The sequence below is a fragment of the Bos indicus x Bos taurus genome, chromosome 18, assembly GCF_003369695.1.
Source record: "Bos indicus x Bos taurus breed Angus x Brahman F1 hybrid chromosome 18, Bos_hybrid_MaternalHap_v2.0, whole genome shotgun sequence".
Classification (NCBI taxonomy): domain Eukaryota; kingdom Metazoa; phylum Chordata; class Mammalia; order Artiodactyla; family Bovidae; genus Bos; species Bos indicus x Bos taurus.
In genome coordinates, this window is record NC_040093.1 from 594,367 (window position 1) to 617,694 (window position 23,328).

The following is a 23,328-nucleotide window of genomic DNA, read 5'->3' on the forward strand; positions in this document are numbered from 1 at the left end:
TTTTTTGCAGCTCCTTGGACAATACCCAACTGGTTGGCCTAGAAACAGCAGGATTCTTCTAGAAAAAGGCACAGCCCTCCCTTGTCTGCAGTGAGTAGATCTAATGGCCGCCAAGGAATTGAGTTGATTTTGGATAGTTATTAGGCCTTGAGCTATTTCCTGGAGGCTGTCTGACAGGTCTTGAGATAGTGTCTGGTAGTTTTGGATGGAGGTGGTTAAGCCGGCGGTTCCTGTTCCAATTCCAGCCACTATTTCCAGTCCTACTGAGAGTGGAATGAAATGAATGGCGTGTTTTATTCACTTGTGGATGAGAGGAAGAGGCAAGGGTTGGTCATTGGGGGCTATTAAAATGTTTGGACTGGAGTATACCAGGGTGCAGGTCCTGGTGCAGTTAGTAGGTAGACAGAGGCATGTAGATGTCCCACACAGGAAAAACAGGCCAGATGTCGTAGTACAGCAGCTGAAGTCGAGGCAAAGAGGACTTGAGGGGGGTTTGATCGTTCGTTCAAGGACACTCAGAGACCCCACTAAGGTGGCCCCAACAACAGGAGAGGAGGAGGAGTATGCAGAGAGAAACCGCCCTGTAAAGGTTAAAGAGTGTCCTGTAGGACCAGAAACAAATATAGCCTTCCCAGTGGCAAAGAGTAAGGTGGAGATATGGTTGCACATGCAGTTAGGGATTGTGCCCACAGGTTGGTCCTATGAACTGTTTCAGTAATTTCTGGATGTGCAAAAAGGAGCTGGTTGTAACAGTGTTACTCTCTGGGCGATAGGGCCTCCTATTGGAGGTTTTCCATTGAAGGAGGGGAGTTCGGTGAGTAAAGATTCTAAGAGTATGTCTGAATTTCGGATTTGGTCACTAGTGTGAAGATATTTAAGATATGAGATGACTAAAGGCTCCCCATGGTATGAGTGGTGTAGGGACATGTTACCTGTGGTCCAGTCAAGGATGGATGTGGAGAGGGCTAAATCTCCCAGGGGAGTTACAGATAGACGTATCCAGCAGTCAGTTGTGGGTTAGAAGCCTTGAGAAGGGTATGGGTTAAATTAAGGGTCTGGAATAGATAGTTGAGGTTAGGATTTTGAAGGAGCTCGTGGGTCAGAGGAAGAAGGGAGGACAAGAAGATGATGTTGAACAACATTTGGGGAAGTGAGTATAAGATAGATTACTATGGAAAAGAATTGGATTTCAAAGGGGTGGAAGTTGTAAAGGGTCCCCTGCAGCCACAGGGTGAAGATGTAATCTTCAACATGTTCGAACGTGGATCCTTGAGGACTCAAGACCCAGATATCTGCCAGAAGTTGTTCCAGGAATAATTGCAGCTGTGAAACCAACAGGCTCATCCATCGCCAGTTGGGGCCGGTGGAAGCCGTGAGAACTTTAGAGTTGTAGGGCCTGTATGAGAAACTTGATAAGTATTAGTCTGGCAAGCATTTTCATCATTGGGCTGCATAACCTTTTTTTAACTGAGTGATGTGTACCCAAGGGGTGATTTCTTTTAATTTTGCAATGGTAGGGGTCAGCAGAATTATCGTGTAGGGACCTTGCCATTTTGGGGTTAGATCTGAGTGGGACTGAGTTGTCATATAAACTTTGTCTCCAAATGAAGGTATGGGTATGGACGATCAGGGTGTGGTCAAGGGAGTAAGTCATCCTTATGTTGCCAAAGGGCATCTCGTATCTGGGCAAGTAAAGGAAAAGGAAGGTGGGATGGCAGTCTGGGACTGTCCTGGGAGTGGGGAAGACCCAAAGGTACTATGGGCCTCCCATACATGGCCTCAAATGGACTGATGTTTAAGGGTTTTTTTTTTTTTTTTTTTTTTTTTTAAGTAAGGCCCAGACCTTTAAGAGGGCTAAAGGGAGGAGTTTAGTTCAGTCTTGATGAAATTCAATTGTTAATTTGGTCAGTTTCTTTTAGGGCTCAGTTAGCTCTCTCAACCTTACCGGAAGACCAGGGATAATAAGGAATGTGAAACCTCTAAGGAACTTGAAGGGCTCATGCAATATTTTGGGTGATTTGGGATGTGAAATGGGGCCCGTTGTCAGACTGGAGGGAGGAAGGCATTCCAAACCTGGGGAGGATTTCAGGAAGAATAAGGCAAGCCACAGTAGGGACTCGTTTGTTAGTAGTCGGGAAAGCTTCGATCCATTCAGAAAATGTATCTACGAAGACTAGGAGAAGTTTAACCCTTTTTATGGGTGGCATGTGGGTGAAATCTACCTGCCAGTCTTGTGCAGGAAGATGTTAGCAAATTTGGTGGGTGGGGAAAGGAGGGAGGTGAATGTTAGGATTTGTCCACTGACAGATGGTACAAATTTGGGTCAGATTATTTAAATAAGTTGCATTGTCCTTAGCTCAATAAAGTTCTGAAGGAAAGCCTTAAGTATTAAGTACTTTTGCAGAGGGGTGGAAAAGGGAATGTAAATATGAAAGTAATGTGTGGATGTTAGGCTCGTCAGTTTGGGCTATAGTAAAGACAGGACTAACAGAGGCGGCCTGCCGCTGTGCTTTGTGATCTGCTATATGGTTATAAAAGGAGATATGACCATGTCGCTGATGTCCCCAGCAATGTATTACAGCAGCTTGTTTTGGGAGCTGAGCCACATGGAGGAGTTCAGAAATAAAAGAAGCATTGAGAATAGGTGTGCCCTTCTGAGTGAGGAATCCCCTGTCCCTCCAGATTATAACGTTAGAATGTAGTATGTTATAGACATATTTGGAATCAGTGTAAATGTTTAGCTTTTGGTCTTTGGCTAGGGTCAAGGCTTGTGTAAGAGCTATCAGTTCAGCCTGTTGTGAGGATGTGTGAGCTGGGAGTGTGGCTGACTTGATGAGGCAAGGGGGAATACCTTTGCCAGGCCGTCCCTGGACTACAGCGTATCCAGCCCCAAACGGGGCTTACGTCTGGGCACTGCCATCTGTGAACCAGGATGGGACTTTGGGGTCAGTAAGGGGCTGATCAGTTATATGTTCAAAGGGATTAAGTGTCATATCTAAGGTCTGAACACAATCATGAGATAGGTGTCCTGCTTCTGGATCTGGTGTAGGGAGTAAGCTAGCAGGATTGAGGTTTACAAGGCATAAAAGAAAGGGATGGGTCGAGGAGGTGTACGTGGAGGATCTGTAGTCGAGCAAGGGGCAGAGAAAGGAAAGCCTGATGAGAGAGCAAATCTTTGAAGGAATGAGGTGAGCATACATTTAGAGGAGCATTTCGGGTTAGGGTGGTTAACAAGAGGGTGGTTGCAGCTAAGGCCTGGAGACAGGGTGGCCATCCGAGTGTGACGGGATCGAGTTGTTTAGATAAGTGAGCTAGAAGGCCCCATATGCCCCCACTTTTTTGGCACAGAATCCCTGAGGCATGTCCTTGTCGAGAATGTACAAAAAGGAAAAAAGGCTTGGTGTAATCTGGGAAGTAAAGAAAAGGGGCCTGTAATAAATGTTTGATAAGAGTTTGTATGGGGGTGTGGAGAGAGGTGGGGGCCAGTAAGTGTTCATCTAAGTTTCCTCGAGTAGCTTGGTAGAGAGGTTTTGCATGGAGGGCAAAATTTGGGACCCATATTTGGAAGAAGTTTAATAGACCTAATAGAGAAAGAAGTTCCCTCTTGGTTTGGGGCCTGGAGGTCTGTGTCAAAACATGAAATCTCTAAGCTGGGATTTGGATGTGGGAGTGAGAAGCAATCCCATGTAATTGATGCTGGTGGAAGCAATTTGTGCTTTGGAGAGTGAGACTCTCTAGCCCCAGTTGCCTAGGGCATTTAATACTGTCTCAGTGTGGACTACACAGTCACGGAGAGAGGAACTACATAACAATAAATCATCTACATGTTGGAGTAAGGTCGTAGAGCCTAAGTCTAAAGTTTGTAGGTCTCTTTGGAGGGCTTGACCGAAAAAATGAGGGCTATCGCTAAACCCTTGTGGTGAAACAGTCCGAGTTAACTGTTGAGATTGATATGTGTCTGGGTCCGTCCAGGTGAAGGCAAATAGGGCTGTGAGGCGTGGTGTAGGGGTATAGTCAGGAAAGCATCTCTGAGGCCCAGTACCGTGAAGTAGGGTGTGTCAGGGGGATATGTGAGAGAAGGGCGTAGGGATTAGTGACCGCGGAGTGTACGGTATTATGGCCTCAGTAATCTTGCAAAGATCTTGAACTAGACGCCAGGAGTGGGGTCCCTCTTTGACTGCCAGTTTAGGAGTATTATGAGGAGAACAGATAGGTTGCAAAAGGCCGGCTTTGAGCAGTTGGGAGATTATTGGTTTAAGTCCTTGTCGGGATTCTGTGGGCAGGGTATACTGAGTTTGGGTTATCACCTGAGAGGGACTTTTAAGAAAAACCTGTACCGGGGAATGGTGTCGGGCTACCGATGGGGCTTCAGTGTCAGATCTGAGGATCTGTTGGGGAAAGGTGGGGGGGCAGGTTTTGGGAGTGAAGGCTGGCCACGAGTTCGGGTGCCACTTGGATTCAAAGAACTGATATGGGATCTAAGAATGGGAGGTTTATAGAAGTTTGCAGCTTAGCCAGAAGATCACGTCCCATCAATGCCGTTGGGCATTGAGGAACTACTATAAAAGAATGTGTTAGTGTTGTTTTGCCAAAGGAACAAAGGAGAGGAAGGTTATTTGGGGATAAAAAGGGATGCCTGAGACCCCTTTGACGGCCACTTCTGAAGGTTGGAGAGGGCCCTTAAAGGAGGTTAAAAGTGAAGAGGCCGCTCCAGTGTCTGTTAGGAACAAGACTTTGTGTCTGGCCACCGTGCCAATTAACCGAAGCTCCAAGTCCGTCTGTACGGGGCGACTTGGGGTCTGGAGCTTGGGCTTTTCACTGGAATAACTCAGGCACAATTGGATCATCTCTCACCTCATCCGAGGAACCATGGTCTGGGATGCCAGGGCCCCCCTGAGTCTGGTTCCCAGCCCATTGTTGTTGGGCCTGGGGTGGACCCCGAGATTTGGTGGGTATTGCCTGAGGACAATCCATTTTCCAGTGGCCCCATTGTTTGCGGCTGAGGCAGGGTTTGGTGGGTGGCCGGGATTGGGGCAGGACTTAGCACAGTGTCCCGTTTGGTTGCATCTGAAGCAGGGGCCTGGAGGGTTAGGTCCCATACTTGTGGGCTGAGGTTGATGGGCCAAAGGGGTTGAATTTTTTTCTTGGCTAGCTGCAGCGAATAAAGCATATTTGACCTTCTTTCCTTTTCTTTTTCTTTTTTTGCTTCTTCCTCCCCATTGTTGAAAACTTAAAAGGCTGTTTCTAGGAGATTTCACTGAGGGGTTTCGGGGCCCTTCTCTAACTGGCATAGTTTTCGGTGAATATTGGGGGCTGACTGGCTTATGAACTGGACGTGTAGGTACAGAAGTCCAGCGAGGGTGGAAATATCTAGATTAGTGTATTTTTGGACTGCCTCACCTCAGTAAGCTGTGAAAGAAAAAGGGCAGGATTTTCATCTTTTTCTTGAGTCACTTCCCTAATCTTATTGTAGTTAACATGAATGTGAGAGCTTTTTAGCATTAACAGTGCAGGAGACCTGGGTTCAATCCCTGGGTCAGGAAGATCCCCTGGAGAAGGAAATGGCAACCCACTCCAGTATTCTTGCCTGGAGAATCCCATGGATGGAGGAGCCTGGTGGGCTACAGTCCATGGGGTCACAGAGTCAGACACGACTGAGTGACTTCACTTCACTTCACTTTCTAGTAAACAGGTGATCATGTGAGGCAGGTACAGGATGTCGGCATCGCCCGCTTGATATGTCTACCGTGGCTCAGTTAAAGGGACTGCATCATCAGCCACCGGGTTAGTCCTATCTTGGTTATGGAGCTGATCAGCATGAGCCCAGTCTGCCTGCCAGATCCGTTCCTTTGCATCGGAGTCAAAGTGGCATTTAGGATGTAATAAGATCCTTCCAGGTTAAATGATATGCTTGGCTAAGGCCAGGGAATTCCTTCCTATATCTAGTAGGATTTTCTGAAAAGGATCCCAATTTTTCTTCAATTTGGCTTATATCAGAAATTGAGAAAGGCGCATGAACCCGTGTAGGGCCCTCTGGTCCCACTACCTCTCTGAGAGGAAACCTGTTTGCTTTGGGTCCTGGCTGATTGGGGGCCGGGGTGGGGGGGTGGGTGGCGGAGGGTAGAAATCTCTTTTGGGGTTTTGGAGTCATCGCTTCCTGTTTTGGAGGAGGAAGGGCTAGAGGGTGGGGTCTTGTGTCCGGAAGCCTCATCTCCAGGGTGATAGGAAGGAGGCTTATCTGCTGGGTCAAAATCGGGGGCTGAGGGTTTAGTGGGCCTTTTAGGGGCTTTAGATTTGGATTCGTTTTTAGTGGAGTGGGAGAGAGAGCAGAGGGGGATTTGATAGGTAGAACAGTCATTGCAGAGAGAAGGACGGCTTTTAAGGTCCCAGAAGGCTTGAATATAGGGGACCTCCAACCATTTGCCATTCCGTTTGAGGAAGTTTGTGAGATCTGATAAAATATTGAAATCAAAAGTCCCAAACTCAGGCCTGTGGTTTTGGTTATCCAGTTTGTGTTAAGGCCAAATTTGAGTGCAAAGTGACTCGCGTTTATCAACCTTGAGATTGGTCAAGAGTAGAGGTTTGAGGTTTCGTTTTACTCAGGCCAAGGGAGAGTTCCGCAGGACGGATTGGCTTGACCCCATAGCAAATGGCTAGCAACTGTCTGATTAAGAGAAAAGGTCGTCACCTAATCTTTTGACCCAGCAGGGAGAAGGAGGGAGGGGCGTCCCCAGGTACCTTCCCCAGAGGGCCTTTTGGCCGGAGGGTTCCCCGGGAACCCGGAAAGGACGATAGTCTATGGCGCCCTAGAGTACCATCCGAGCTTCCCTGGGCTACTGGGTCAGGCAAGGATTTATGGTGGATGGAGGGAGGTTGAATGGCAAAAGGCCTCTGTCCTGGAGTTGGTCAGTCTCGTGGAAAAGAAAGTATAGAGAAAAGAGGAAGAGAGAGAGAGGCCAATATTCCTTGGGGTATGTGGAAAACCAATAAACCCCTTAGACAGGACTTGTACCGCTCATGAAGGCACAGGGTGGCCTCTCAAGGAGGTCTTGAAAGCCTGGGCGGGAAAGTGAGCTTGGCAGGCTTCCATGCTCGGAAGAGGTGGAAAAAGAGAAGGAACCTCAACCTCCCAATGAAAAAGAACCAGACTAGCACTTTACAGGAACAGACCACATTTAATGAGGCGAGAAGGGGCAGCAATCAGATTAGTGAGCTGCTGCACTAACCCAAGAAAAGAGTAACTATATATAGGTATATATGTGGAAATCTATCTTAAGGGGGCCTGTTCTTCTCCAAGATTGTTCAGAGTAGTTATCTCTTAAACAGCTGGGTCAAGGAATTCTGGAGATCAGCCAGAGGCTGGGACCGGCTGGGCCTAATCAACCTTAATGTCCATTTTTTTCTTTGAGTGAGAGAGTTCTTTGTTTTGCATAGAATAGTGGGGAGGACCCGGAGGTGAGTTTTAACTCCAGGCTATTTTGAGCCATGTAACTTTCCTTCAGTATAGGGTTGCCAAATCTGTTTTCAAAGAAAGGAGGATGTACATCTCAGTGTTGTTTTTTTTTTTTTTAAGCTTTATATAGGTATAATTTACCTGTAGTAAAGTGTACATATTTAAAATGAAATATTGAGACTTTCCTGGTGGTACAGTGGGTAAGAACCCACCTGCCAATTCAGGGGACACAGATTCAATCCCTGGTCGAGCAAGATTTCACACACCTCGAGGCAGCTGAGCCTGTACGCCACAACTACTATTTGCTTTCCTTTATAATAGATACCTTTACATTTTCTAGAATTTATATGATGGAATCCTTAAGTGTTGCTTTTTTCCTATAATTATTTTATGTGATGTTATATTTGTAATATAGATGTTATATGAATGGTTCATCCCCCTCCTTTTTCTTGGTTCAATCCTCTTTAGATATACTGCTATTTAACCATTCACTTGTTCATGACAAACCTAGGCAGCATATTCAAAAGCAGAGACATTACTTTGCCAACAAAGGTCCGTTTAGTCAAAGCTATGGTTTTTCCAGTAGTCATGTACTGATGTGAGAGTCGGACCATAAAGAAAGCTGAGTGCTGAAGAATTGATGCTTTTGAACTGTGGTGTTGGAGAAGACTCTTGAGAGTCCCTTGGACTGCAAGGACATCAAACCAGTCAATCCTAAAGGAAATCAGTCCTGAATAGTAATTGGAAGGACTGATACTGAAACTCCAATACTTCAGTCACCTGATGCGAAGAACTGACTGACTGGAAAAGACCCTGATGCTGGGAAAGATTGAAGGCAGGAGGAGAAGGGGACAACAGAGGATGAGATGGTTGGATGGCATCACCGACTCAATGCACATGAGTTTGAGCAAGCTCTGGGAGTTGGTGATGGACAGGGAAGCTTGGCATGCTGCAGTCCATGGGGTCACAAAGAGTCAGACACGACTGAGTGACTGAAATGAACAGAAACATTCACTTGTTTATGTGCATTTTGGATATTTCCAGATTTTGACTGTAGAAAATAAGTTGGTGCAAACATTTGTATACAGTTTTTATAAGGATATTTATTTCTTTTATTTTTTGGTCGAAGAATATTGCTGTGTCTGAATCATGAGGCCTGTGACTATTTAGCTTTTGAAGAAGCTAACAATTTGTGACCTAGTAATTGTGTTTTTTTACATTCTTTCCAGCACTGTATGAGGGTTCCGGTTTCTCCACATCCTAGTGAATACTTTATTTGGTCAGTCGTTAGTAATTTTAGCCCTTTTAGTAAGTTTATCATGCTGTCTTGCTGGTTTGTTTTTTTTTTTCCCTCTAAGAATTCATGATTAGCATTTTTTTTTTTTTCATATGTTTGGTCTCTTTCTTCATTTGCTCTATCTTATAAAATACCCACTTTTGTCTTCTGCCTACTTTATGAACTTTGGCTATTTTCGTTTCGTTTTTTCTTTTTTTTTTTTTTAACAAGTAGGACAAAGATGTACATTGAAGAGTCATCCATCTTCACTGGTTGAATAATGTGATTGTTAAGATTTGCTTTCAGTGGTGGAAAACTGTGTCCTGAGCTTTTTCAGGTTTTGTTATGCATAATGGGACACATGTACCATACATTTTTAAGATTAATATACCCTGGGAATTTCCTAACGGTCTAGCAGTTAGGACTTTGCTCTTTCACTGTCTGAGGCCCAGGTTCAGTCCCTAGTTGGGGAACTAAGATCTCACAAGCCACATGCCACACGGCCCAAGCAGGGGAAAATAAAGATTAATCCGCCATAATATGTCGTTCGTCAATTTCTAAAGTCCAGACTGAATAATAAACCCTTGCTTTGTAGTGTTTGCCCATTTTCCTGTTCCATATGGGTGATGGTGGGTTGGAGCAGGACCGTTAGATGGATTAAGTGCCATCAGGATGGACAGTACATCTCAAAAGCCCAGTGTGGAGGGAAATAGGACGGCAGGGGTCAGTCTCTCCAAGCCTGGGTCAGGCAGCCTGGGTTTGCAGCCTAGTTGTTGGGTTCACACCCTGGGTCCCATTGCCTTGACTCACAGAGAAATGACAGTCACCCACCCTCTACCCTCCCTGACCCCCTGTAAACAGGGATAAGCAGAGATCCTGTCCCCTGGTCTTCAGAGGAGGGGAAGGGCCGAGTTCCCATTAGGAGGGTGTGGCAGTGGTGACACACTGAGCCCAGCCACCCTGCGCTCCTCCTGACGCTCACAGTCCAAGCTGACGCCATGAAGCCACGCTTCGGGAGGCCAGTGCTACAGGACACTAGGGTGTCAGAATGGGTTTTTCACCTGAGAATCTTCAGGTGACTTATTGGAGCTCCTTCAGGCTCAGTTCCTGACTGGGATTTGCAGGCAAATGATAGCATTTAACTTGTTCTTCGTGAGAATCAATAAAAAGAGACTGGGACTTGACCGTGCAGGAGCCACGGGTTCCATCCTGGTAGAGGATCTAAGATCTCATGTGCTTCTGGACAAGCCCACGCATTGCAACTGAAGAGCCAACATGCTGCAACTAAGATCAGACACAGTCAAATACATAAATATTTTAAAAAGCACCCCTAACTCAAAGACCCCGCGGGAGTGGATTTGAGTCTTGTCCCCCACTCCCTTGCTGGGTGCCCTGCAATAAATTTTGTACTTTCTTTCATCGCCACCAGGTGGCACTAGATCGGCTTTGTGGAGCCAGTGGACAAGTTCCGTTTCGTAACACAAACACTTCGGTGATCCACTGCAGACTGATCCCACAGATTCTAGTGTGGCTCCTTTATGAAGAAGAAAAGCCGCGTCTCTGTCCTTAGAACTGGAGTCATCGTTTCCCAGCGACGCTCACTGGGGAGCTTAGCCTTTTCTCTTTCTCCTCAAAGTCTCGTAGGGAGAGCCTTTGCCATTGACTTGCTCGTGTGTTCGAACTACATTACCCGGGATGTTCAGAGTAAAGGGCAGCATGGATAACGAATGAATTACCAGGAAACAGGCAATTTCCGTTCAAAGCACACCTCGTTGGGGCGGGACTTCCGGCCTCCTCCCTAAGGCGGCCGTTTTAACTGCTCTAGGTCCGTTCAGGTCCGGAGGCCTGTTAGGACTGGGCGATGGGACCGAGAACGTTCGATGGGAGGGACTGTCGTCGCTGCACAGAGACGGGTCTGAGCTTCGGAGACGCCGCCTGGGGACCGCCTCGCCCGAGTCTCCCCGCCGTTCCTGGGCCCGCCACGCCCAGAGTCGCTGGAGGCGGCGGCGCTGAGGGACCAGCCTCAGGTAAACTTCGTCCTTCGGGCGCGCACTGCCCTCACCCCACCGGACACGAAAGCCCGAGTGCGAGGCTCCTGCTCACGTGCCCGCAGCCCAGGCCCCGGGCTCCAGGACGGTGAGGCGGTCGTGGGTGGTCCCTGTGTGTGATGGACTGTGTGATGGCGCGTGGGACAGGGTGATGGGCGGAGGGACCCGCAGCTGCAGAGGCTTGGAGGTCGGACTGTGGCGGGAGGATTCAGGAAACCTGGGTGCATCTGATGTCTGCAGGACCCAGACAATGAGAAGCGGAGTCATGCCCGGACTGTCAGGCTGACACTCTTTGTATCTTTATTGTCGGGACCTAAGAAGGTGTGGGGAGAAGGACATGGCAACCCACTCCAGTATTCTTGCCTAGAGAATCCCATGGACAGAGGAGATTGGTGGGCTGTTGTCCATGGGGTCACACAGAGTCGGACACGACTAAAGCGACTTAGCATGCATGCTTGCATGCATTGGAGAAGGAAATGGCAACCCACTCCAGTATTCTTGCCTGGAGAATCCCAGGGACAGAGGAGCCTGGTGGGCTGCCTTCTGTGGGGTCGCACAGAGTCAGACACGACTGAAGCGACTTAGCAGCAGCAGCAAGAAGGTGTGGAGAGTTTTGAACAAAAAGGGGAACAGGATTTACATTTGCTTTTAAAATGTTTCCCAAGGCTATTCAAAGGAAAAACAGATTTGAGGGGAGTGATGAGAACGCTGAGGCACTAGGAGGTTGAATCTTGTTCAAGGTCACACTGCTGGTAAGGATCGACAAAGTGCACCGAGGTCAGACGACCAAATTGAGGTCACCTGGCTTGGGCTAGGCAAGGATGCATATGGGGTGACATGAGCCTCAACCTTTCTGTCCCCGCTGTTACATTTTTCTAAGGTCTGTCTCTTTCCACAGAGTCCCAAGGCTGCAGAAGTACTTATAGAAACAAAACGGGTATGTAGAGGGTCCTAGTTCCTTTCTGGCTCTAACCCTCACTCACATGTTTTCTGGTTTGTGGAATCCAGGAACTCTTAGGTGCCATCTTCCTAATCCTTGGCTCTGGGCACCCTTGAGAAACCCCATGCCCAGAGTCTTAAGTCCATATTAGAGGTTATATGGTTATATTTCCATTTCTGGCAACCATCGTAAAGTAGTGTGGAAAGTTAACCCAGGAGCTGGTACCACCATGTGCAAATACTTAGTATTAAAATTAAGGTGGGAAAAAAAATAATAAAATTAAGGTGGGGGTGTTGAGAAAGCACAGGTATCCTTATCTGGTATGAACATGAAATATAGGATGAATACCTGAGAAATTGAGCATCTATTCTGGAGTTATTGGGTGGTTTCAATCAGAGGAGGGAGGTGATATTATCAAGGTCTTCAAAAGCTATCTCTGACTGTATGTAGAGTGGAAAACAGACTGTGGGAGTGAGAGGAGTGAGGCAAATCCCGGTAGAGGCTACTGACATAGTCTAGCTGAGAGTTAATGGGCCAGAGTTGTGGTTTAGTAGATGAGGTTGAAGTCTGGATGCATGTTCTAAAAAGGGGCAACTAGATTTTCTATTTTGGACAGTGAGAAGTGAAACAGAGAAACCAGAGATAACCCCAGGGTGTTTGGTCTTAACAGCTGTAGGGATGGAAGCTCCAACTGAGATGAGGAGTTGATAGTGTGAGTAATAATCACTGGGTTTATCAGAAGCTTTGTTTTGACCATATTAAGAATCTGAGGTATTTCAGGGACCAGTAAGTGGAGGCATCAAATTGGCAGCTGGACTCACAAATTGGGAAATCGAAAGAGGGATTCAAGTGGAGATATCCAAAATGTGGTAGCTACTATGTGGACCCAAGTGAGTGACCTGTGGTCACATTTAGGAGGTATAATCTTCATGTTACAGTCCTAATGCTGTTCAGGGAATGGGAAGTGGAGGATAGAGGCTGAGCACTGGGGCTCTTGCTTGAGTACCTGAGTGATGGTATTGGGTTTCTTGGTGGCTCAGATGGTAAAGAATCTTCAGTGCAGGAGACCTGGGTTCGACCCCTGGGTCAGGGAGATCCCCTGGAGAAGGGAATGGCAACCCACTCCAGTATCCTTACCTGGAGAATTCCACGGACAGGAGCCTGGCAGGCTACAGCACATAGGGTTGCAGAGTCAGGCACAACTGAGCGACTATCGCTTTCACTTTTCAAATGCAGTTGAGGGAGGGATGTGGCCATAAAGGTAGGGTGTATCAGACATGAGAGCCTGGTAAGTGGCCAAGGCTTCCAAGAGAAGAGTAGATATGAGTTGGATGCCAAGGCATAGCAGTGATTGAGGCAGGATGACATGCAGACCGGAGCTATTGCTTATTCACTTCACTAGGGACTCAGCAATATTTTGTGAGGACGTTAATGGGGCCTGGAATGATCCATTCAGCCTGGTGGATATGGACAGAGGCAAATATGGTCATTTGTGATAATTAGCGGGATTGGGGTGACTTGAATGAGGGTTAGCTGGACAGAGAAGGCTGTCATTGCTGAAGGACAGCGAGAGCTGCACAGAAATGGAAGCGGGCCATGGGCATCCAAGATTGACTGGTGGGTTTGTGTGGCTTAGTCTTAGGCAAGGAGCAGCCATACAGGAAGAGAGGCCATAGAAAGCTTAGATGTTTCCACCCTCAATGGGTGCTGTGGGAGGTCTAAGCTAGTATTGAATCCTGTCTGAATTTGCTGAGCAAACCTCTGTGCGTTCTGCAAAGTTGTATGTTAAGACCTTAAATGAAGGGCTTCCTGGTGGTCAAGTGGTTAAGAATCCACCTGCCAATGCAGGGGACACAGGTTCGATCCCTGGTCTGGGAGGATCCCACGTGCCACAAGGCAACCAAGCAGGTGCACCACAACTACTGAGCCCGTGCTCTAGAGCCACGAGCTGCAACTGCTGACCCCTGTGCGTTACACTTCTGAGAGGAGTGGGGTCAAACTGATGAGGGTCACGGACAGTTGTACCTTGATGCTGGAGGACCTTGAACTTAAAACCTCCCTGGGTGAGGTCCTCACACCCACCTCTGTGCCGGATGTATTCCCTGCTCTCTCTTTTCACCCTAGAGCCTGGTCTGCCCTTCCTACATCAGAACCACAGACAGTGCGTCCTTCCCCAAGTCCCTAAGTAGGTGCTGGGGTTGGTTGGATAAGGTGTGTGCACTGCCCTCTTCTCTCCTTGAAAAGCCCCAACTTCTGCTTTCATGAAGCCTCACAAAGAATGATTCAGGGTCAGCCATCTACTGGTCACTGTAATGGATTCTATTTTGCTTGCCCTCTGCCTGACCTGGTGACTTTGTCCAGATCTAAAGCACTCTAGTACCCTAGATCCTATTTCTGTCTTCTAGCTGACATTTCCTCATGCCTGCCTGTGCCAGGATTTGCCATCATTGACATGTTTACTAATTACGTGGACCATGGTCTTTTCTTGCAAGACTCTCTGAAGTTTTCTGTAATAGTTTTCTTTCCTGTGTACTACTGTGTGCTGAGCTATTCTGGCCTAGTACTGGCTACACTTTGTAATGTCTTTCTCTAAGTAATTGCATCACATGGTTGCCATGTGTATTTGCTCATCCCGGGAGTAGAATGGAGTGCATTCAGTGGTTCACAAATGACTGTTCATCCAGTCACAGCAAAATGCATCAGGAGGCTTCTGGTCTTAAATGGCACCTGGGGGAGGGCATGACATAAAGCCTGTGTTCAGATTATAGAAGAAGCTTACTGTGTTTGATTTGTATTTTGTGCCAGTTCTAGCAGCTACACCTCATTTCTGGTGTTGCTTCCCAATTCCTGACATTTTGATGACTTGTCTATTCTACTCGTCTGTTCTACTCTCACATACCATACAGGACTAATCCTCACCTCTCTTGACTCTCACCTGCTTTTCTTACTGCTCCTTCTGCAGTGCTCTCCAATGTTGACTTTTACATATTGTGTCGTGAGGTGTGCACCTATCTTTGAATAGTCCTTGAACACAGACTATTCTATTGCAATTGGATATTCTTGGTCCTGGACTTACCCTTCTACTCTAGTGGTCGTGTGTCACCAGCAAACAGGAGCCCTAGATAAACTGGTTGTAGGCCCTGTTCTTCTCCAAATACCCCATCCCGTAGCTGTGTCCTTCACCTTGCAAGGCCTTCCCTTCTGTGCTCTTTATTTCCTAGTACAGCAAAGCGGCCTGACCCTTAGCCTGCATCACCTCCCCGGTCCTGCGGACAATCCCGTGGACTTACCTTGAGTTGTGTTCAGGTGGCCCTCTCCAACCATGTACTGTGTTATCTAGCATCATCTACAAGAGTGCATTATAGAAATGTACGTGGCTCTGCAATGTGAAGAGGCAACAGAGGTTTTCAGAAGGCAGATGGAAGAGCGTAAAACAGAAATACAATGGCATTATAAATTTTAAGTTTCGTAACTGTGTCTAAACACACATCCATTCTTCTGGATTCCACTAAATAGTATGAAGAACAGAGAGAGAGAGAGAATGTCTGACATCTAGAACCTGTCTTGACTTCAGCTCAGTAACACTTCCTCATTTTGCCAGAAGTACATCCATGTGGAGAAGATTCCAAGTCCGGACGCCACTCTAGATGGTTCATCACTTTCCTGTGTTCCCTTTTCATGGAGCCTGAGTACAAGGTCACTGCATACATTTAGTAAATTATTTCTGACCAGGTGTGATCTTGGATCAGAGATAGAGAACAAACACGTGGGGTAAAACAGGAAAGAGAAGAGGGACAGAGAGGGGAAATGAGAGAGATGCATTATGGTAGAAATGACACATAAATATCAGGAAGTGGCACAATGCTGAAAATGAGAGACTGTTAAGAGTTATATAGTTTTTGAACATGGAAACACTAACGTATAATATTTTGGGTCAATTAATTCTTAAGGTGTAGAGAATGAGAAGCAGTTCATTAAAAAGAACAAGAAGCAAGCTATAAAGAGTGAAACTATGGTCTAGACTCATGAAAATCCAGCTTCTTAGACAGATGGGAAGGGATGATAAGTCTTCAACAATGAAAATCAAAAATTGACATAACTGAAAGTAAGTAACTGAGGGAAAATACATTTTCTAACACATTTGAAGTGAGATAGTTCTCAAAGGAGAGTAGTCAAAATAGAACTCGAATAAAGGTTTATTTTGCTAAGTCAACAAACTGTCTGCCTTGCTGTCAAGAGAATTGATAGAAGCAGTGTTTGCAAGCAGAGTGGATTCATAAAGAGAGGAAAGTTTCTTCAAAAACAGCAGCAACAGGAACAGCCTGACATTGCTGTGTTGCATGTTGGGGTGTTACTCTATGACTCTATGAATCCCAGTCCGTGTGGGCTATAAAACTGGCACTCCCCTCCATCAGGATATCTGAGGTTCTGTTACTCTACAGAAGAGAAGGCAGGGCTATGCCCTGTGGATCTGAATGTGACTAGACCTCTCTCACACCTTCCTTCTAGAATTATGAGCTTATATCCTAAAACTCTTCTTAGATTCAGTGTACACTTGGATGACAATATTGCACCTTCCTTTCATAAATATGAGATGTCTCTTCCATTTATTTAGTTTTTCTTTGGTATCTTTTATCAGAATTCGGTAGTTTTCTCCATATAGCTCTTGTATATGTTTTGTTAGATTTGTACCTGAGTATTTAATTTTGGGGGATGCTAATGTAAATGGTAATATATTTTAAATTTTAAATTCCATTCATTCACTGCTGACATATAGCAACAACCTTGCTATAATTTCTTACTGGATTGAGAATTTTTGTTGTTGATTCTTTCAGGTATTATACATAGAGACTTTCTTATCACTTGTTTACAGAGACAGTTTTATTTCTCCCTTCCCAATCTATACCTTTTCATTTTATTTTCTTGTCTTACTGAATTAGCTAGGACTTCCAGGACAATGCTGAAAAGCAATGGGTAGCAAGACATACTTGCCTTGTTCCTGATTTTCGTGGAAAAGCTTTGAACTTCTCACAAGTAAGATTAAGCAGCAGTTTGCTTCTAAGTATATCTGATCATCTCTGCTTTTGTTTATTTGAAATTAAATGCATCATTTTGAGTAAGATCTTTATTTCACAACCTGATACTTATTATGCTATGTTTATTATGTCTATTTATTGTATTTTTGTAGATTTTCTTCAAATGTTGGATTTTCTCAAATGTTTTTTCTGCATCTATGATATGATCATGTGATTTTTCTTCTTTTAGCCTGTTGATGTGATTGTTGTTTTTCAGTTGCTCAGTTGTGTCCGACTCTTTGCAGCCCCATGGACTGCAGCACGCCAGGCTTCCCTGTTCTTCACCATCTCCCAGAGCTTGCTCAAACTCATGTCCATCAAGTTGGTGATGCCATCCAATCATCTTGTCCTCTGTCGTCCCCTTTGCCTACCTTCAATCTTTCCCAGCATCAGGGTCTTTTCTAATGAGTCAGCTCTTTGTATCAGGTGGCCAAAGTTAATTTGTATTTAAATATTAAACTAGCCTTGCATACCTAGGATAATTCCATTTGGTTGTGGTGAATAATTCTTTTTACACATTGTTGGGTTCACTTCTGTGCTCATGAGAGATATTGGTCCGTAGTTTCCTTGTAGTGTCATTGTCTGGTTTTGGTATTAGAGTGATATTGGCCTCGTAGAGTGAGTCAGGGAGTATTTCCTCTGCACTTTTCATCTGGAAGAGATTGTAGATAACTGATATAATATCTTCCTTAAATATTTGGTAAAATTCACTAGTGAATCTCTTTGGGCCTGGTGCTTTCTTCTTTGGAAGGTTAGTAATTATTGATGCAGTTCTTCACTAGAAAGTAAGAATAGACAATCTGAATAAGCCTGTATCATTTAAAGAAATTAATAAATGCTGTAAAAACATTTGAGAAAATCGAACACCCATGCTCTCCTGTTTTCCATTTCATTGGTTTCTATTCTAATTTTTATTTCTTTTTCTGTTTTGGATTTAATTTGCATTTCTTTTTAGAGTTTTCTAGGATGGAAGTTCAGACTAATGATTTTGTATATTCTTTTTATGCTGTAAATTTTCCTCTAGGCACTGCTTTCTCTGCAACCCACAAGTTTTGGTAAATTGTTTTCATTTAGTTTCAAGCAGTTTGAAATTTCTCTTGAGATTTCTCCTGACTCATAAGTGTCCTTGAATTATTTAAAACTATGTTTTTTTCAGCTCCATGTATTTTGGGATTTTCCAGCTATCTTTATCTTTTTGATTTCTACTTTAATTCCATTGTTGTCTGAGATCAGACATTGTGTGATTTCTATTCTTTTAAGTTTGTTAAGGTATATTTTATAGCCCAGAAAATGTGGTAGTGCATATTCCATGTGAGCTTGAGAAGAATATGCAATCTGCTCTTTTTTGATGAAGTAGTCTTGTAGATATCAATTATATTAAATTGATTGAAGGTGCTTTGAGTTTAAATATGTCCTTAACTGATTTTCTGCCTGCTGGAGCTGTCCTTTCTGGTAGAGGGATGTTGAAGTCTCCCAAATATAATAATGGATTCATTTATTTCTGTTCATCTGGAGCTCTAGGTCCACTTTCACTCTCACAAAGCACAGTTAATTCCTTCTCATAGTTTCCCTCTGAATTCCTCTATATTCTAGCCACAGCAGGAGATTGTCAAGTAGAGAATTTCTTCTCCCACTTCAGATCTGCCTGACTTCCACTTCTGTTTCAGCCAGAACAAGTTCTCTACGTTAAGAACTCATGTGATTACATTAGGCCAACCTGAATAATCTCTGTTTTCAAGTCAAACAATTAGCTACTTGAATTACATCTGCAAAGTTCTTTTATCTTGTAACATAACGTACTCAGGGGAGTAACTTCAGGGGTCAGAGCCACAGCCATCAAAACTCTGGTAGTCGTAGTCTTTTTTCCTAACTCACTTCTGGTGTTTTATAACACGTTTAAATTTTTATCTTCTCAACCTAAGCCTGAAATTATTTGTATTATATAAATCTACTCACAGTTTATCCACACATCTCAGTCATGGGACAAATATCCATATAGAACTGCAACTACCATTGTTTGGCACAAGTTGACTTAAATTCCAGGTTTTCCATGTTCAATACAGTGCTTAGATTAAGCAGTAGTTTGCTTCTAAGTACATCTGATTATCTCTACTTTTGTTTATTTGAAATTAAGTGCATCATTTTGAGTAAAGTCTTTATTTCGTTTATTTACTTTGATTTTGTGGACTAATCTTTTGCTCTTCTCATGATATTAACTTGGGGCTTACTCTCTGAGTCTGTGAAGAATTGATACTGATGCTGCCTTTGTGTGTAGGTGTTACTTCTGCCCTCCTGACAGGGACCTCACTTGGACAGACCTATCACATAAGCCTAGAATCTACCCAGTATTCTACATGATGAATACTCAGGCAGTGGTGCTTTAGATTTCCACACAAAGGCCTGCACATATACAAAAGCCAAGTTTATAACTGTACAGCGTGATTGTTTACTGTTCAGTGTTGTGGTGTTCTAAGGTAGGAACTGTTGTGGAAACATAGTTTTAAATAAAGTGTCCTGCTAACCCAGAAGACTTCTTCACATAAAAAGAAGAGAGAGAAAACTTTTTTTTTTTTTTCCTGTTGAAGAAGCACTGAGGCAGAATGTGATATGCATTACAGGCAGTCTAGTAAGGAGATCATGAAGTCAGTAAGGAACCTCATCCTTTTATGTGACCATGCAGTACAATGTGTTCCATACATGTTCTTGAGATAAATGAGAACTAGTTCTCCAGTAAGAGGATTTGACAGTACCATTTTTTTGTATCATTCATGCTAAATTACCTTGTAATTGGAGTGACCATTGGTGTTTGCCAAGTGTCTTTATCTAAAGAAAAATACATTTCTTACACCTTTATGACAGGAGGTAGTTTTATAAATTAGAGCCTGGCACCTGCTGAAGTCAGGCTCCTTCTCTCCTATAGAAACTGGAAGATAAGGGCACGCTCTTATGTAATGATTGAATTTAAAAGAGCAATCTCTCAGATCCTGGAGCAAAAGGTATCCAGAATGCAAATCTGGCAAAAGGCTTATATAGCTTTTAAAAATATATCATAATGGGCAAAGGAAGAAAAGACAAGTTTTCTTAAGTAAATGCCTTAAGAAAAAGTGGATGATCGGTGATGAAACTCTCCTTTTGCCTCAGAGGATTTATTTTCCTTTTTTTAAAATTTTAACAGTAAGTTACAAAATTTACTGTTAATTTGAACTTTAAGCTGATCTCCAAAAAATTTATTTGCATTTTCTAAGCATATTGGCTGGGTGAAGTTGCTTTCAAATGGAGAAGAAGAAGTCCTAAAAATTGACTGACTTCTGGAAGCTTTAGAAGACTGGAAGAACTGAAGGGATGTCAAGAATTCTGTGTGTGGGTATGTGTACGTAAGATAAAGCCAGGAAAGTATGTGATAACTTCTGACAGGTTTTGATGGAAACACCAAAGGAGAGAGATTTTCCAGAAGAGACATGATGTGTCACTGTGTATTCATGTAGGAGAAATGATAAGATTCCTTAAAAAATTCAATTAAAACAAATTGATTTTATTAAAAATTATTTTTAACCCTTTTAGTTTTAAGTATTAAATAAGTATTTTTAATATAAGTAATGTTTAGCAAAATTTGACAGCCATTAGCACCTAAAAGGAGAAGGCAGTGTCTTCAGAATAATTATTCTGGTCACATGCTCAGCTTAATTGTATCTCTTCTCAGACATCACTGCTAAAACTTCTCTAAGATTTTCACATTTTTAACCATCTACTGATACTCCTCTGAGACATTTCAGACACAATCTCTGAATCACTACATAGTCATTAATAGCTTTCTGTAATTTGAATTTTGTAACTTTTTTCAGGTAATAGTTCCTCATGCAGAGCAGTTTCTGTAATCCAGGGGAAATGATAACGACTTCCCAGTGATGAGATCATAGTTTCAGTTACTCTGTGCAGTTTGGGGTTCAGAACACCTTTTTCATACATGCTCCATCTGTGAATACCACACCTGTTAATCTGTATGAAATCTGCATGTCTTTCATTGTTCTATTTTTGAGAAATTGTCAGACTATCCAAAAAGAAACTAAATGATAAAAATATTATATGCTTGCTAAATTGGACACAATAACTTACTATGCTGTTAGAAGTATTTTCTGAAGTGACTATAGAGATCCACCTTTGTACTCCCGCTGACCCACTTGGAGTGTTTTTTCTCTTCTTCCTGACCAAACATACAGAGACTGATCAAACTGAGCCTAACACTTCATAGTGTATAGATTTAATTGCAACATGGTAATGTTTATTTTTCATTATTAGTTTATTTTTATTGAAGTATAGTTGTTTTACACCTGGAACTAATCCAGGTATATAACATAGTGATTCAGTATTTTTATAGATTATACTCCATTTAAATTTATTAAAGACAAGGCTTCCCTGGTGGTCTAGTGATTAAGAATCCTAGAAGGCAATGGCAACCCACTCCAGTACTCTTGCCTGGAAAATCCCATGGATGGCGGAGCCTGGTAGGCTGCAGTCCATGGGGTCGCTGAGGGTCGGACACGACTGAGGGACTTCACTTTCACTTTTCACTTTCATGCATTGGAGAAGGAAATGGCAACCCACTCCAGTGTTCTTGCCTGGAGAATCCCAGGGACGGGGGAGCCTGGTGGGCTGCCGTCTATGGGGTCGCACAGAGTTGGACACGACTGAAGTGACTTAGCAGCAGTAGCAGCATGAAATGTTTATTAGCTTCTGCTACCAGCGGACACATTTTGTATCTGAAGGACTAGGAATGATATGTGTACTTGGTTCTGTGTCCTCTGAGAACTTCAGAAACGGTACAGGTAGCCTCAGGCAGCATGATGAGGTTCACAGAAACTTGGGTGAATGTCTTCAGACAACACAACATCCCCTAGAAGTCCTGAGATCTGCCCTTTTAAGAACGAACAAGAGGCTTCTAAGTCCTTGGATGGGTGAACTCCATTTCCCAGCGCCCCTCGGGTCTAAACTTGTCAGGGTGCAAAGGGGTGGGGTGAGTTACCCCCAAGCGTGAGAACTACATTACCCAGAATACTCTGCTGAGCAGCCTCGCTGAGCCAATGAAGGCTCAGAACAGAGGCGTTTCCGTGCGTGTCTCCTAGCGAGGGGCGGGGCTTCCGGCGTCCTCCTCCGGGCGGTCATTTTGGCTGCTCGGGTGTGTTCGTCCGGATAGAAGTTCCGGAGCCGTGAGACGGGGCCGACGGGACAGGACCGAGAAAGCGTCAGAGGAGTCCCGCTGCACAGAAGCGAGTCTGAGGTTCGGCCGCAGCACCGCGAGAGATGATTCGCACCAGGGCCGGTTTAAGACCCGCCGGCCCGCTCCCGGACCCACTCCGCCCAAAGGCCTGGATGGCTGCGGCCGCTCGGAGGGACCCGCCGCAGGTAAGCGCTTGTCCTCGGGCCCTCCCCGCCCTCACCCCACCAGACACTAACGCCCGGAGTGCCCTCGTCCCTGCAGCCCAGCCCCCGGTGTCCGGGACGGTGAGGCGTTAGTACACGTGCTCTTGTTTCTGACAGTGGTTGTGAATAAACATTTCAGTTTTCCAGTTTAATCTTACTATCTGGGGTGTGATTAGATGAGGGAGAGGGATACAGGCAGAGGAACCGGGATGTACCAAGGCCTGGAGCTGCGACTGAGCTCTGGGAATTCGGGAAATCTGGGCTCCGTTGTGCCTGGCGAGGAACAAAGTTTGAGGCGGAGTTACTCCTAGAATAGCAGGCTGAGGGCTCTGCATATATTCTCAGGAATTCTAAGAGCTGTGGGAAATTTTAAACCAAACTACGTTAGGTTTTCAAAAGTCTTCCAAAAGCTGTTTAACAGCCTTTGGATAACCAGACCGAGGAGGAGGATGAAGACGTTGGGGCACCAGGAGGTTGGATCTTTGTTCAAGCACACAGAGCTAGTAAGGTGAGACACTGAGGCACATAAGTTAGGCATTCAGCCCAAGGGCCAGGCGTGCGCGCATAGCGGCCTGAACCCCGTGAAACCTGACATTGTATTCATTCATCTGTAGCCTGTGTCTTAAAACATGACTGCAGAAACGTTTGCGGGACCTGTAGGTATGTGTAGTGTGTCCCAGACTGCTATTGTTTCTTTCCCCAACCCATATATTCTCTGCATTGTGGTGACCCGGGATTCTTTTTATACATTGCTTATTTATGGCTGTGCTGGGTCTTCCTTGCTGCGCAGGCATCTCTCTAGCTGCCCTGAGTGGGGGCTACTCTTTCCGAGGTGTATGGGTTTTTCATTGTGGTGATTTCTCTTGTGGAGCATGGGTTCAATAGCTGTGGTGCATTGTCTTAGTTACTCTCGCAGCTTGTAAATCTTCCCAGACCGGGGATCGAACCTGTGTCCACTGCTCTTGCAGGCAGATTCTCATCCCCTGCACCACCAGGGAAGTTCCTGCCGTGGAATTCTTTAAGGACCTAAACCTAGGGTCCTGAGTCTACCAAAGATGGTATAGAAGTGTTTGCATTTCTGGCACCTAATGTAAGTGGATGTGGAAATGTTATCCAAG

General features: G+C 44.7%; 1 protein-coding gene across 1 annotated transcript in view; it reads left to right on the forward strand.

Moving 5' to 3' along the window:
* The window catches only part of LOC113875905 (zinc finger protein 211-like), a 100,378-nt gene that overhangs the window by 44,359 nt on the left and 32,691 nt on the right, over window positions 1–23,328 (forward strand). The window contains exons 2-5 of the mRNA XM_027514604.1: window positions 10,555–10,756; window positions 11,676–11,714; window positions 20,038–20,156; window positions 21,913–22,192. The gene's annotated coding sequence lies outside the window, so the exon portion shown is untranslated. The remainder of the gene's footprint in view (window positions 1–10,554; window positions 10,757–11,675; window positions 11,715–20,037; window positions 20,157–21,912; window positions 22,193–23,328) is intronic.